The sequence below is a fragment of the Chelonia mydas genome, chromosome 10 (assembly GCF_015237465.2).
Source record: "Chelonia mydas isolate rCheMyd1 chromosome 10, rCheMyd1.pri.v2, whole genome shotgun sequence".
Taxonomy (NCBI): Eukaryota; Metazoa; Chordata; order Testudines; family Cheloniidae; genus Chelonia; species Chelonia mydas.
In genome coordinates this window covers 13,069,785-13,086,283 of record NC_051250.2, presented here as the reverse complement: position 1 = coordinate 13,086,283, position 16,499 = coordinate 13,069,785, and the positions used below count along the sequence as shown (strand labels likewise).

The 16,499-nt window shown below is 42.9% G+C and overlaps 2 protein-coding genes across 5 annotated transcripts in view; one reads left to right on the top strand and one right to left on the bottom strand.

Annotated features, from left to right (window-relative positions):
- The window catches only part of C10H7orf50 (chromosome 10 C7orf50 homolog), a 193,823-nt gene that overhangs the window by 90,325 nt on the left and 86,999 nt on the right, over positions 1-16,499 (bottom strand). The gene's annotated exons all lie outside the window — the stretch shown is intronic.
- Positions 1-16,499, top strand: part of GPR146 (G protein-coupled receptor 146) — a 66,532-nt gene that overhangs the window by 43,331 nt on the left and 6,702 nt on the right. Inside the window, exon 2 of the mRNA XM_027827679.3 lies at positions 667-793. The gene's annotated coding sequence lies outside the window, so the exon portion shown is untranslated. The remainder of the gene's footprint in view (positions 1-666; positions 794-16,499) is intronic.

Genomic DNA, 16,499 nt, shown 5'->3' with positions numbered 1-16,499 from the left:
CACTCTTTATTCAAATGCAACTAATTTAGATACTTAAAATCTCATTTGTTTAAAATAAAAAATGTTTGTAACATTGAAAGAGCAATTGATAAAGTCTTCCTTAGTGATATCTTGTTATTAAAATCATGCCATATTCTCGTTGAACGACTGAAAATGTTCCTAGAACATGCCATATTACGGTAGTATAAACCACTGTAAGCATGTTTTAAAGACTGCCCTAAATTAGAATGGCTCTGATTTTCAGCCCTAACCTTAGTTATGCTCTGGATCCATTTAGTATTTGCTTTATGTATGTAACTGTATTATAAGTCAACAGTTCTCAAACCAGGATAATGCTTTTTAATATGTGCTTTAAAAAAAACACAAAAGTGTTCATGATTATGCACACTGTTACACAGAATAGGCCTCTGAGTAACGATCAGACCCCATGATTAATGCCCCTTAACCCTCCTGACTTAATCACTTAGAGATATCAGGGTGGAGGGGTTGTTTTTGTAATAGACCTCTCAGCCAATCAGAGCATGCAGCTAAAGCTTAAAGGATTATACGTGTGTGTATGTGTGGGGGGAAGTCACATGTATATACAGAGTTCAGTAACACTAACAAGAGTGGTGCAGTGGAGTCAGCGTTCTTTTTCTAAGCTCTGCTATTGTTTATTCTTAATAGAGAAATGAGACATTGGAGATTCTGCTGAACTTATTCTGAAAAAGCTTCCAATACCAGCAAAATGTTTCTGCCTGCTATCAAGAAATCCATTTGCTACAGCCTCAAACAACAGGGACGTTCTTACCGGGTGAGTTTTTGACAAGTTCACATTGTAGCTTGCTCTTATTTTTCAAGCAGCCTGCATAATAATTTAGGTATCAAACACAAACACCAACTCAGTGAAGTTGAATGGTTTCTTCATCAGAAGACACTATGCAGCTTATATGGTGCACCTCTAGAAAGAGAAACCATGTTTTTGAAATGTGTGCATGTTACTGCTTTTATTATGGACTGTTCAAAGGAAAATGCTACAGTAGAGTCTCTTGTGTGCACATTAATCCTCATTCATTTCCATGATATTAACCTTGATTGTTCAACTACTGTTTATTTTCATTTTTGTACAATTTTAAAAGTTAAAATTCATTATATCCTTATTTTTACCCCTTATCGTTTATTTTAAATATGGAGTTCTGCCAGCAGAGAATTTAGTCTGTTTGACTGTTCTTTTAACAAAATAGAAAAAAATACCTCTCTTGAAAAACCAGTATACTCACTGAAAAAAAATGTTATTTTTACATATTTTATTCACAGCTACAATAGCAAATACTACAGTAAACTGTACTGTGTAATAAAATTGGAAAGTAGTTAAAAGACATTGCAATGGCCCAATTCAATTCACACTAGAGTCAAAGAAAAGTCTCCCACTGAAATCAATGGAAGTTGCACTGGTCCCCAAATTAGCCAAAGAAAATGGCAATCAAACATTTTGAATAAGATAATTCCTTTGAATTTCTGTTCTTGATCTGTAATAATGACCTTAAAGGAATGGAAAAGAGAACTATACATATTTTGCAAAAGCTAAACATAGGTCCCAATCCTGCATATGCTTAAATTTATGTTCTAGCAGTCCCAGCATCCCTGTTGCTACCTGTGGTTCAGCACTGATATATATTTTACATCCGTGGGCTGTGTAAAAACAATTTGTCATCCATTGCAAAAAAACCTGGCTGTGTGATAAATTAATTACTAATCAATCTAAAGACTACACTGTAATTGTAAGTATTGGTATTTATTTCACTGCTGATCATTTCATTATTATATTGTATTGGGGTAGTATGTAGAAGCATCAGTCAGGGTTTATGGCCCCTTTGTGCTAGGCACTGTAAACAAACAACGGAGAGGTCCCTGCCCCAAAATCTTGCAGTTTAAATATACGAGGAGAGACAAACGAAACACACAACAGACAGATGGATAGAGAACAAGGTAACAGTGAGACAATTAATATAATAAGTAGTGGTCTTAGCACAGCAACTGCCTAGCCATTATCAAATGTTTTGTAGCCATCCCAGCACAGCTGAGTTTTTCAAAAAAATCTGAAGGAGAAAAATGTAGTGGCTTTCTGGATTTTTATGGAAAGCTTTTCCTACGCATATGGGGTGGCATTCAAGAAAGCACAAAAATACTTATAGGAAAATTTGACTAGTCTCTGCTCTGTACAGTAGCTTGCTCAGTAGAACCTTATGGTGTAGTCGGATTGCTAGTTTGGTGTAGAGACCTTTGTTTGACCAGATGTTGTCCATCCTTCCAAAGTGGTGTTTGCTTTTCCTAATCTCAAATGAATATCTGTATTGCAGACACCTTCAAATGTCATCACACTCCCCAGATAGCAGAATTCTTCTATCTGTTCGATTTCTATTCCAGCCATGTACACCTTTCCATCTGTGGTCCAGTTTCCTATCTTCATAATCTTGTTTTTTCTCAGCTTTTCCCTTCAGTCCAATTTTTGCTGCTTCCTATTCTACCTTAGATGTAAGGGCCCTATGTTGTTCCATGTCATACTTAGTAAAGCAATACTGTCGGCAAAGTCAAGGTTGTATAACTCATCTTCGCTAAGCCATTTGACACTGTCCACAATGCCTTTTGTTGACCACTTGATCACCTAGTCTATTGTTAATGCCAAGAGGACTGTTGATAACGAACACGCTTGTCTAACTCCAGTCACAATATCAAACCACTCAGCCAGGCCTGTATCTGATCTTACTGTGCATCTACTTCTGTCATATATACTCCTTCTTATGTTGATCAGCTTGTGTGGTGTCCCATAGCTTCTAGCAATATTCCACAGGGTCTCTCTCTGGACACTAATGAACACTATCTTAAAATCTATAACGTTGATTAAAATGGTGTGATGAACTGGGGTTCTGTCTGTACCACTTCTTAATTATAGATGATTTTATGACATTGTAATATGGAAAGTACGGCTGTCAAGTGATTAAAAAAATTAATCGCACCGTTTAGCAATAACAGATGTTTTGGATGTTTTTTACATTTTCAAATATATTGATTTCAATTACAACACAATACAAAGTATACAGTACTCACTTTATATTTATTTTTATTACAAGTATTTGAACTGTAAAAAAACAAAAGAAATAGTATTTTTCAATTCACCTAATACAAGTACTGTAGTGCAATCTCTTTATCATGAAAGTTGAACTTACAAATGTAGAATTATGTACAATAAAACTGCATTCAAAAATAAAACCATGTAAAATTTTGGAGCCTACAAGTCCACTCAGTCCTACCTCTTGTTCAGCCAATTGCTCAGACAAATAAGTTTGTTTGGAGGAAATAATTTGCAGGAAATAATGCTGCCTGCTTCTTGTTTACAATGTCACCTGAAAGTGAGAACCGGCATTCTCAGGGCATTGTTGTAGCCAGTGTCGCAAGATATTTATGTGCCAGATGTGCTAAGGATTCATATGTCCCTTCGCTTCAACCACCATTCCAGGGGACATGCGTCCACACTGATGACAGGTTCTGCTCGATAACAATCCAAAGCAGTGCGGACCAATGCGTGTTCAGTTTCATTATCTTGAGTCAGACGCCACCAGCAGAAGGTTGATTTTTCTTTTTTGGTGTTTCAGGTTCTGTAGTTTCCGCATCGGAGTGTTACTTTTTTAAGACTTCTGAAAGCATGCTGCACATCTCATCCCTCTCACATTTTGGAAGGCACTTCAAATTCTTAAAGCTTGAGGTCAAGTGCTGTAGCGATCTTTAGAAATCTCACATTGGTACCTTCTTTGCGTTGTCAAATCTGCAGTGAAAGTGTTCTTTAAAAGAACAAAATGTGCTGGGACATCATCTAAGACTGCCATAACATGAAATATATGGCAGAGTGCAGGTAAAACGGAGCAGGGGACATACAATTCTCCCCCAAATCGTTCAGTCACAAATTTAATTAAAGCATTTTTTTTTTAACGAGCGTCATCAGCATGGAAGCATGTCTTCTGGAATGGTGGCCAAAGCATGAAGGGGCCTGAATACCTTACAATGCCGGCTACAGAAGTGCCATGCAAATGCCTGTTCTCACTTTCTGGTGACACTGTAAATAAGAAGAGGGCAGTATTATATCCTGTAAATGTAAACAAACTTGTTTGTCTTAGCGATTGGCTGAACAAGAAGTAGGACTGAGTGGACTTGTAGGCTCTGAAGTTTTTACATTGTTTTGTTTTTGAGTGCAGTTATGTAACAAAAAAACCCTACATTTGTAAATTGCAATTTTATGACAAAGAGATTGCAGTACAGTACTTGTATGAGGTGAACTGAAAAATACTATTTCTTTTGTTTATCATTTTTATAGTGCAAATATTTGTAATAAAAATAATATACACTTTGATTTCAGTTACAACACAGAATACAATATATATGAAAATGTAGAAAAACATCCAAAATATTTAATAAATTTTAATTGGTATTCTGTTGTTCAACAGTGCAATTAAAACTCCGATTAATCACGATTAATTTTTTTGAGTTAATCACATGAGTTAACTGCAATTAATAGACAGCCCTAATAGAAAGCCTATATGTATGTGGATCCCCCAGAATTGTGTCATCTCTCTGCCAGGTTCAGAGACGATGGTGAGTGATCAGCACTCAGTGATGGGCTATTCAAAGTTAAACACCTTCGGACAATGGGTTTGCTCTAGCGGGGAAAAGACACATCCTCCTCTTGCCTGAAAGGAGAGGAGGGTTGAGAACAGTGGAAAATTACCAAAAGGCACAACAAAAGAAGCAGGTAACCCCAGCAGCAGTGTATAAAAGCACAGCACTGGGAGCAAGGGCCATTTTTCAACTGATTAAGATGAGGGAGGCTGCTTGCAGGGGGCTGGGTAGGCAAGGGAGTGGAGGACCCTGCTTGCCTGCCTGCAGGAATACAGATGATCTCTGCCTCCCCCTCCCCCGGGAGTCCCAAGGGAAGGGTAAGCTAATGAGGAACATTGTGTATAAGATGTTTTTATTGTTTTGTCTGATCTGTATTCTTCTGTGCTTTACATGATTAAATATAAAAGCATAAATATATTAGATTGTACAAAGTGTGTGTGTGTGTGTGTGTGTGTGTGTGTGGACTGCTTCACAATTCTTGCATGCCCCTGAGAGAGTTCAATAGTAAACTAGATTGTTTCACACTTTTGGGGTGGAGTTCTGGGAGGGCAGTGTGTCTGCAGGGTCAGTGCTATCCCCAGAGAGGCTAGGTGGCTGGACAGCCGGTTCCAACACTCAAGAATGATGCCAGATAGAAGGACTGCACTCTGAGATTGTGCTTAGAGACCCTGACATTGGGGCAGTGGCTGAAATACCCTGGGGATTTGGAATGGCAGAGGCTTGGATTCACCTCCCCTGAGTGTCCAGGAAGGGGCAATCTGTAGGATCTGTGACAGATGGGATTTTGCCGAGCTGTAACTTTTTTGATGATCTATCAAAGAGTAAATATCAGTTCACTGGTTTCAGAGTAGCAGCCGTGTTAGTCTGTATTCGCAAAAAGAAAAGGAGTACTTGTGGCACCTTAGAAACCAACCAATTTATTTGAGCATAACCTTTCGTGAGCTACAGCTCACTTCATCGGATGCATTAGCTGTAGCTCACGAAAGCTTATGCTCAAACAAATTGGTTAGTCTCTAAGGTGCCACAAGTACTCCTTTTCTTTTTATCAGTTCACTGTTAGCTACCTACTGTCATGCTGAATAGAATAAAGGTAGCAGTGGATAAAATATTACAAGAAGAACAGGCTGGATTCCATCCAGGTAGACAAAGGCATATAGAGCCTGATCCAAAGCTCACTCACATCAGTAAGAGTCCTCCCACTGACTTCAATGGGTTTTGGATCAAGCTCACAGTAAAACAACAAAAAGAATGAGGAGTACTTGTGGCACCTTAGAGACTAACACATTTATTTGAGCATAAGCTTCCGTGGGCTAAAACCCACTTCATCGAATGCATGTCGGTTTTAGCCCACAAAAGCTTATGCTCAAATAAATGTGTTAGTCTCTAAGGTGCCACAAGTACTCCTCATTCTTTTTGCCAATACAGACTAAACATGGCAACCACTCTGAAACCAGTAAAACAAAAGTCCCTGGCCCAAAACAGTTTACAAAATAACGGCTATTTTTGCATGTGCTTTAAAATGTTACCCTGTTCCCAAAATATTCAAATTAAATAAATTAAAATAGTATTCAGTCACAGCTGGAATTATAACGTGAAATAAATAAATTCACAACTGACCTCATAATGGCAGCTAACGATATCTATAGTCTAGATACCTGGCAAAATTAAAGATCACTCAGTGTCCAAAAACGAAAACCCTAAACAAAACGCTCAGACTTTCTCTGACAACTAACAGGACAATGATTTTATATACAACAGACATGGTACATTTTAGAGTCATGTCATCCTTGGTATTCTGCTTGTTCAGCCAGCAGCTGAATTTTCCTTCCAGACCTTAAACCAAATCAAACCGGTTACCTACCAATTTCTATACCCATTATGTGGAAAACAAATACTGTTTGTATTGGTGCATTTCCTGGAAACCTTTATTCAGTACTGCGTCCTTGCAGGCTGAGGCTGGAGAATGAGTCTATTTCACAACAGGAGTTTCCTATGGAGCCAGTGTAATGCACTCTAATAAGTCACCAAGTCAGCTTTACCTCACTTTAGCGATAGGAAGTGGCTCAATTTCAGGAAAACCGCCTTCTGCACCTCCTGTCAGTTTTTGTAACTGGCAGCAGAACAGCTACTGGGAATGGCTTAATAATGCCAAGTTTCATCAGTGTTCCCTGTCTCAAATTCTAAGCACAGGTGAATCTAACAAAATGGAGATTGTATTAAGGAAGAACTGTAGTTTCCTCCATGCCCAAGTCACGGGGTTAAATTTAATTCTGTTGTACTTTCACTAGAATCATTGGACCTGCTGCTTCTCACACTAGGGTTGAATCTGGCCCATACTATCCAGGATAGAAGTCATTTTTGTCAACTTCGATTGCAAGGGGTTGAGCTGCTTTAATGCAGCAATGTTGATTTAAATGGGCCAGAAGGATATTGTGAAGTTAACATATGCTCCATACAGCAGGGAAACTCAACAACAGGGGCGGCGAGTTATATGGGCCCATGGTGCCTGTGCTCCAGGAATATTCAGAGCACAGGGGCCCGTCTCCACCAGTGTTCGGGGCCGGGTCTTTCCCTCAGCCCTGCCTGCTGCCCCTGCGCGCCCCGCCTGGAGTGTCTCTCGGCCCTGACTGCTGCCCCCAAGCAATTTAAAAAGGCCTGAGGGCGCTGGCCGCCGCCACCACCACTGGCAGCGTAGCGGGCCTAAGGTGGCTTCCTGTCCACCCTCGCTCCACACCACTCCCGGAAGTGGCTGGCACGGCACGGCACGGCCCTCTGGCCCCTGGGGAGGGTGTGTGTCTGCGCGCTGCCCCGCCCTGACTGTTGACTCTGCAGCTCCCATTGGCTAGGAACTGCGGCCAATTGGAGCTAAGGGGGCGGTGCCTGCGGGCAGCAGCGAGTGTGGAGACCTCCTGCGCCCCCTCACCCAGAGAGGGATGTGTGCTGGTCACTCTGGTAAGCACCGCACCCCTCACTCCCTCCCGCACCCCTGCCCCAGCCCAGAGCCTGCACCCCGCACCTCTTCCTGCACCCAAACCGCCTGCCCAAGCCCAGAGCCCCATCCAGCACCAAATTCCCTCCCACCAGAGCCCGACCCCTCACCCCTCCTGCACCCAAACTCCCTCCTACCAGAGCCTGAACCCCAAACCCCCTCCCGCACCCAAACTCCCTCCCAGAGCCTGAACCCCAAACCCCCTCCCGTACCCAAACTCCCTCCCAGAGCCTGCACCCCCTCCTGCACCCCACGCCCAAACACCCTCCTAGAGCCTGCACCCCTCCCATACCCAAACTCCCTCCCAGAGCCCGTACCCCTTCTGCACCCAAACTCCCTCCCAGAGCCTTAGGTAAGTGTTGGGGCGGGGGGGACTTGGTGCGGCAGGCAGGACTTGGGACCCATTCTGGGCACCACCAAAAATTATACAAACCTGCTGCCCCTGCTCAACAAGTAACTCTTAAGTATGATGGAGATTCTGAAATCCGGCTACTTGTGCTGCCCCATAAAAGAAGGTGTGAATGGTATATTTTATATGGACAGGATTCCTTTCACAGCTTCCTTTCACAGATGAAATGAAAACATTTCAGGGCTATAATCGTGAAATGTCTTGTGGCTTTCTGTGCTTTCACAAATAGTACCTTAGTATTTCTTTGTATCTTGTGATCTTGATGTACCCATTCCCATTCTTATTTTGGTTTTGGCTTCATAAAATGTAAAATATTTTCTCTTTAAGACAATCACAACTGCTCTATGCATTGGTATTCTGTGGGCTGCAAGAGTTTGCAGGACGAGCTGAAAACTGCGTTAGTTTAAATGTCCATCAGATAACAAATGGTCCCAATGACTGATACATAGAATAAGATTCTGGTTTTTTGGTAGGTCATGACCCAAATGGTGCATTATTTTCAAGACATCAGAGTAAACTGTTTGACTAAATACTTCCATTTCATATAATAGGCCAAATTCATCAACAGGGTTAAGTCTGTTGAAGTTATTGCTAAACACATCATTATAGAACGAATTCTTTTCAAGGTTACTTATCTTTCTCTGGTTCTTTGTTAGGTCTATAGGTTCACAGTGTTTCATATTAAAAGAAACTTCAATTTATGTTCAGCTTTGAATTTCATGTGCATGTATTTTAAGGTTGAAGGTGTGGAGTGCTCCACAGCAAACAGTTTGTGACATACTGGTGTAGCACACAAGAAATTCTGGAGTGGGTCCATTTAAATTTTAAAATGGAAGTCTTTACTGACCCAAATATGAAAATGAATACTACAACATATGCAGCAACCTTCATGTTATTCACCTTGATAGTAAAGTAAATTCATTTTATGTTGCCTCAACTTTTTCTTTTTCAATGTACTGCAGAATTTTGGACTGACAATGAGTAACTGCATTGCAGAAATTGTTTGTTTGGGGAAAAAGCTGCACCCAAAAAGGGATGGCAGGTGGATTGGGATGGTAGTATGACGACAATGACTGGATATTCATGTTAAATGATCATGAGCGAAGTAATCAACAATGTTGACATTTAAATTGTCACTTCTTGCGTTCCACGTTTTCCTATTTTGGGAAAGGCTATTGTGTAAGTCATCATCATGTGAAGTGTGTTTAGTTTTCTTGCTCTACACTGCTTCTAGTTATTATTACTATTTAAGATATAAATTATGCTGGACTATAGAGTGTGGAAATAAGTACTACAGAAGTGACGAATACTTGACAATACTTTGTTTTCCTTAAGACAGTTTTTTGAAAATAAAATCCAATAAATCTTTGTGTATAATAAAAAATATTTTTCCATTTCCACATACTAAGTAAGTTCAGACTTGTTGGATGGGTATCTGTATTCACTGTGCAAAGATTGCTTACTTTAATGGATACGGCTTTTGTTTAACTTGTATTATTTATGTTATTTCTTTAGATTTGTACAAAAATAAACCCCAAGGATCTCCAGTTTTGCTGCAAAAAATTGTTACATTGCAAAAATGTCATAAATGCATAATGCATAAATGCAAAAATGCATACGAGGCATTCAAGTCAGGACTGTGCTCTTCTCTATGGGGGAGACGGGGAGGAAAACACCTCTCAGACATTCTGAATGGGAAAAGAGGGGCAGTCACCTCCCCACATTGAGGCTCCATTGAGTTTTGGTGTTAAAACCAAATCAGAAAAGTATAGATGACTGGTGCCCTGCCATACTGGGGTGGGTACCAGCTGAAGGGGAGGACACGTGACCTCCCCACGTCTCCTCCCTGCCCTGCCCTCAGCCCAGGGCCCCCCCGTGCTCTCCCTGCCTCCTTCCCACCCCACGTTACCTGGGGGAGAGAGGGGACTCCTTGACGCCATCTCCTACTCAGCCAATGGCTAAGTTAATAAAACATAATGGTGTGTGTTGGAGTTAACTCATACAGAATCACCTCTGCTGCTACTGAGCAGCTGCAAAGGGATGCTGCCAATGGTAGCGTAAGCCCTGCAGGAGCCATATTGACAAGTAGTATGTAAGTAAATAAATAAATTGCCAGCAGAGTCATTTGGAGAGCAGATGTCCCTACTGGATGACTTCTACTGCCATGGATTTGGGACCTTTCCCCACAGCTCCCCAGATCCATAATGTTGGGATGTCTCATTGCCAGACAATTCAAACAGCCCTCCCATCTCCTCCTGAAGGCATGCTTTGCAGGAATCTCACCAGATCTACCTAGTGGCTTTTTCCTGTCCCTGCTCTCCTTTCATGGGTTTCTTTGCTGAAAGGAAAAATATAAGAAACAAAAATACACAGGACTTGTGTTCTTCTGTTCCAAAATACATAATTTCCCCCACACCCTTCTGGGAAAAAAGGAGCAGAGGCTGCAGTGCCTTCCTTTAGGAAGAAGCTCTTAAGTAAGGATCTCACTTTTTTTTCTAGCCTAGGCCACTTGAGTAAATCCCATTAACAGAAATCTACTTTCCCATATGCGCCCTTAAGTTGAGTGGGTTGCCAAATATTTGATCTCAGCAGTCAGAAAGAGATCAGAATTGTATCCGTTCAATCATGTTGTCTTCTCCGTTTTTTACTCATGAAATATTGGGTCTTTATTGACCCAGAGCTAGGTAAAGGAACTGTGGAGTCTTGGCGAAGCAAGATATGGGAGCCCCTACAGTTTAAGACTTCTATTCTGATATCATTTAAAAACCGAAGGGGTCTGATCTTCAGTGGTCAATAAAATTGGGGGTTCCACAGGTGGCAGGAACTCCCAAAATGTGCACTTGGCCTATGGCCTGGCTTAGTTTTAGGGACGGCATGATATGGTGGTTTTAGCAGGTAAAATCATGGTTTTTACTGCCTTGGGAAAAACGAGTTAGTCCCATTTTAAGGCATTTTCTGTTTTTAAAATTGTTTCATTAACGAACACCACACTAAGTTTTAGTTACATATTCAAATTGTGGTTACATAAGGCAGTAGATTCCTAGATTAATTTAGGACTGTAAAATAAAAAGTAAAACTGCAGTGGGTGTAATAGTAATATATGTAATTATAATCCTGAATATCGGAATGTCCGCTTACATTTTGGTATGATGTTTTCTCAGTGAAGTTATGCCTGTCATGACTCATATTTCAGTTTTCAATATTATATGAATAAAAGTCAAAAACATCTCATTATGTGAAAATGACAATAATGCAGAATTGTAGGCTCGAAGCACTAAGCAATCAGAGGCATGCAGGGTTGCAGACCGCCAATTCAGGTCCATTTGGCCATGCAGCATTCTGTAGCGGAAGACCAGCTTTGACGTAGTGGACAGATTGAGCCTGTTCCTCAGTTTTGAATGGATGTATCCAAAGTTTGAACAGATTCATTCGATGCTTGCAGAATTTGCTGGACACTGATGCAATTATTTTTCTGTTTCCCGGTTTAAGCGGATATTTACCAGCACCATGTCCTAAACTAGTTTTTCCTGGGCAATTGCCAACCCTGCTTAGTTCTCAAGATTTTCCAGATTACTGTTTGCTACCACATTGTCAGTTAATCCCAGAGATAATGCAGTTTAATTGGCAACATGCCCTTTGGCAGTCGTTATTGTGGTTTCCAAACTAATCAATCCTTTTGTCTTTCTCCCTGTAAGCAATCTTCCATTTTACTGAGCTTATCTGAAATGTTCTCGTATTTTAGTTTAAAAGAATGGGGAGGGGCAAGAGGAGGAGAGAGAAACAGACCAAAGAAAGAATAAAAGAGAAAGAAGAAAGCGAATATATCCTCTGATGGGTATTCATTTCTGAATAAAACAAACTCAGAGATACTTTTCATCATTTTTGGAGTCAGACACACTGCAGTGTTACAGAGAACACTCAGCAGGAATGCTCATCTTGAAAAACCCCTGTCATCATTTATAGATTATGGTTTTTCTCTCTACCAAATAGTTATAGGAATGTCTTCACAAGACCCAGTCATGATTGGAGCCTCATTTGCCTGGCCCTGTTCATATATAAACTCCCAGAGAGCTGACAATCTAAATAAGGACAAGGAGGCGCAACACAACTGGGGGAGAGGAGACAAATGTCACAGTAACAGAAACAAAAGGTTGCAAATATTAGCTATATATACAATTTGGAAGCTTTACTTTTTTTTATAAAAATAAGTGTCACGCAGTCAGTCTCATAATTTACAGCCAGAAGGGAACCACCAGATCACCTAGTTTGACCTTCTGTATATCACAGACCACCAACACCCCCCAGCACCCACACACGAAACACAACAACAGATATTAGACCAATGTATTACAGCCCACAGGAGACTAGACTATTCTTTGCTACAGGACCGAGGTGCACCAGTACCTGAGGACCCCACAATGGCTGGGAAATGATTAAGTGAGATATATCCAGATAAGCCTGGCAAGTGACCTGCACCCTCATGCTGCAAAGGAAGGTGAAAAAAGAAAAGAAAACAAAACAAAGTAACTGCTAATCTGAATTAGGGGAAAATTCCTTCCCAATTACACATTTGGCTATCAGACACTGAGCATGTGAGCAAGAACCAGCCAAAGAGAATGCTTGGTGCTAGCTCAGAGCCCTGGTCCACCCTGACCAATGTCCCATCTCCAGCGGATGCCAACCTGATGCTTCAGAGGAAGGAGATTTAAAAACAAACATGCATGCATGGTGGGAGAAGTGGGAATCTCTTCCTGACCCTTGCTGGTGGCCAGCTGTAACCCTGAATCATGAACATTTAGGAACATAAAACAAACTGGAAGTGAGCCCCCAGGCTACTGAGTCCTCCCTCCTAACATCACAAGCAACTCCGTCATACAGTCACACTCATAAGTTTGTCCAGCTCTCTCTTTAAATTAGTTAAGTTGTTTGCCTCCACAACTCCTACTGGGAGGCTGTTCCAGAACCTTACTCCTCTGATGGTTAGAAACATATTAATTTCCAGCCTGAATTTCTTCATGGCCACTTTATATCCGTGCATTCTTGTGTCAACATTGTCCTTTAGCTTAAACAGCTCTTCACCCTCCCATGGTATTTCCCCCCTCCCCCCAATGTATTTATCGAGAGCAATCATATCCCCTCTCAGCCTTAATTTTGCTAGACTAAACAAACCAAGCTCTTCCAGTCTCCTCTCGTAGGATAGGCCGTCCTATTCTCCTAATCATCCTACTAGCTCTTCTCTGCACCTGTTCCAATTTAATTTTGTCTTTTTTGAACATGACTGACCAAAATTGTACACATTATTCCATATGAGGTCTTACCAGTGAATTGAAGGTGCTCAGCATTTCTCAAGATTGGGCCAAAATAAGTTATGATTGCAAGAGTTGTGGAGAAATTACTCTGTTCCACCTTGTGGCCAACTCTGGCCTTTTCGCTTGTATTTTTGAAACCTATTATTAGATTCAGTAGTATTTTGTGAACGAGTCACTTGTTCGTTGCTTCTCTCATACTGCACTCAATTCATTACCTTACACCACCAGCCTTATATCATACAAACAATTACAAGTACCTCACCAGTCAAACTGGTCACCAGCTGCACCATATAATCATAAATTACAGGGTTGGAAGAGGCCTCTTGGGTTACTCAGCCCAACACCCTGCATCAAGCAAGATTCTCCTCTGCACTAATGCTGAAGGCATTTTATCTGTGCTTCTAGGGCAGGGGTCAGCAACCTATGGCACACCAAACATGGCATGCGAGCCAATTTTTAATGGCACGCTGCTGTCTGCTGGACCCGGGCAGACAGCAGTGTGCCACTAAAAATCCTGCCTGGCCCGGCCCTCTCTTTTCCGCCCCCCCCCCCCCCCCCCCCCCCCCCGTCCACCGCTCTCTCCTTGCAGGGCAGGCAAGCTTCCCCCGCCTCTTCCCCCAGCGTACTGGGTTCCTGCCCCTCCTTCTCTCCCTCCCTGCAGCCATGGCCCTTGCTACGGAGGGGGAGAGGTAAAAGCGGAGCCGCAGAGCACTCTCTGCTCCGGGGACCTTGGGGAAGAGGGTGGAATCAGGGCATAGCCCCTCCAGCCCCCTGCCGTGAGCCACTCAGGGGCAGGGGGCTGGGAGCACCCCCATGACCCCAGCCCACACCCCCCAGCCCTGACCCCCTGCACCCCTCCACACACCCCAGCCCTCTGCCCTGACCCCTGCACCTCCCTCATACACACCCAGCCCTCTGCCCTCACCCCTGCACCCCCCTCCCACAACCCCAGCCCTAACTCCGGCACCCCCCACACATACCCAGCCCCCCCACACCCCATGCCCTGACTCTTGCACCCCCCACATCCCCACTCCCACCCTGAGCACCAAACGGGAGCTCCTGCACCCCCCCGCCCCCCATTCCCACCTGCACCCCTCGCATCAAATCGGAGCTGCCCAGGTAAGCGCTCCACACCCAAACCTCCTGCCCCAACCCTGAGCCCCCTCCCTCATTCTAGCTCCTGGCCAGACCCTGCACCCCCAGCCCTGTTCTCAGCACACTCCCACCCTCGTCTCAGTGCAGAGAGAGGAAGAGAATGGCTAGAACCAGGGAGAAGGTAGGTACCTACTCTATGCGGACAGGGCTGGGATTCCAGACCAGCAGCAGGCTAAGTGGGGCCGGCAGCCAGGACCCTGGCTGGCAGGAGCCAGTGGACGGAACCCCAGACCAACAGCGGGCTGAGTGGCAGCGGGCTGAGCCGCTCAGCCCACTGCCGATCTGGGGTCCCGGCCGCCAGCCCCGCTCAGCCCACTGCCGGTCTGGGGTCCCGGCCACCGGCCCCGCTCAGCCCACTGCCGGTCTGGGGTCCCGGCCGCCGGCCCCGCTCAGCTCACTGCCGGTCTGGGGTCCCAGTGAATGGAACCCCATGCTGGCAACAGGCTGAGCGGGCCGGCGGCGTAAGATCAGCGATTTAATTTAATTTTAAATGAAGCTTCTTAAACATTTTGAAAACCTTGTTTACATACGACAATAGTTTAGTGATATAATATATAGACTTATAGAGAGAGACCTTCTAAAAAACGTTAAAATGTATTACTGGCACATGAAACCTTAAATTAAAGTGAATAAATGAAGACTCAGCACACCACTTCTAAAAGGTTGCCGACCGCTGTTCTAGGGCCTCATTGTCCTTACTGTTACAAAGTGTTTTATCGAGTATAGATATTTCCATATAGTTTTAAGCCATTCCTTCTTATACATCATTAAACTGTTATTCTGTTAATCCCTATGGCACAAGCATAAAATAAACATTCCAGAGATTCCTGGTTATCAACCTGGCAATAGTGGCACCCACGGTAATCACTGCCTTCTCTCCTTCAGGGGTAAAACTTTTATTTTCAAAAGTAAAAGTGACTAGTGCAGCGTTTTCCAACTGTGGGTCATGCCCCCAGCAGAGGTCATGAAAGGGTGCCAGGAAGATCAGGAGACTGTCCTGCTTTGACCAACAAAACGCCGTTCCAGTTGAAGCAGCTCCTGTCCCATGTGACTGGCTGAGCTCGGCTCCCCCTCTGGCCCTTGGTGCACAGGAGTTGTGGCACTTCTCAGGTTTCGCCCAGCCACCCTGAGAGGAGTTGGCTACACCAAATTTGAGTGAGTGGCCACAGAGGGGCGAGTGCGGGACATGCTTGCTCTGCACCTCCCTCCCCTCAGGGACAGCACTCAACCACACCACCACCCTCAGCTCAAAGAAGGGTGTGGCATGAAATGCTTGGGAACCACTGGACTAGTGACTGGTAATGCTGGGGGAAAAGCACCCATAATTATAATCAATAACACTTAGCACTTACATTTTCAAAGTGCTATACAAACACTTGATTAACTATCAAGCTAGGGTTACAGTATCAATGCAACACTTCTGACAATTTTTTCCAGTTATCTCAAGCCTGATCTGAAGAAATTCTATACAGTCCAGTAAGGTGCTATGCACCTTCACTCCCATTATACAATATTCTTTTCAATCTCTATAAAGCCAACAGGAGTTTAGAGACCTCCAAATAATGCAGGATCAGGTAGTAATGTGCAAGAGTCCTAGACCTAAAAGTACATGTGATTAATTTACTGATTAGAGGTGACTGACAGTCAATATTTTAACTTGTGAATATGAGTTATCAAAGCTCATACAGCCTGGTTTACTTAACTATTTCACACATATATGATAAATCTACAGTTTAAGCAAAAGATTATTTTCTAGACAAAAGGTTAGGAGTTTACACAGCAAAAATTCCAGTGTCTCATGGCTGAAGCTTTTTTTTTTTTAAAGTCAAATGAAAAATAATCAAACTATAAAATATCACTGTTTGAAAGCCTGTTTATCTATCTATCTTAGAGAGAATCTATACAGATGAATAAATCCCTCATAACAATAAGGGAAACCAAAGCATTTGAAGCACAGCTATAAAGTAAGTGAAGGCAAAAAGTAAAG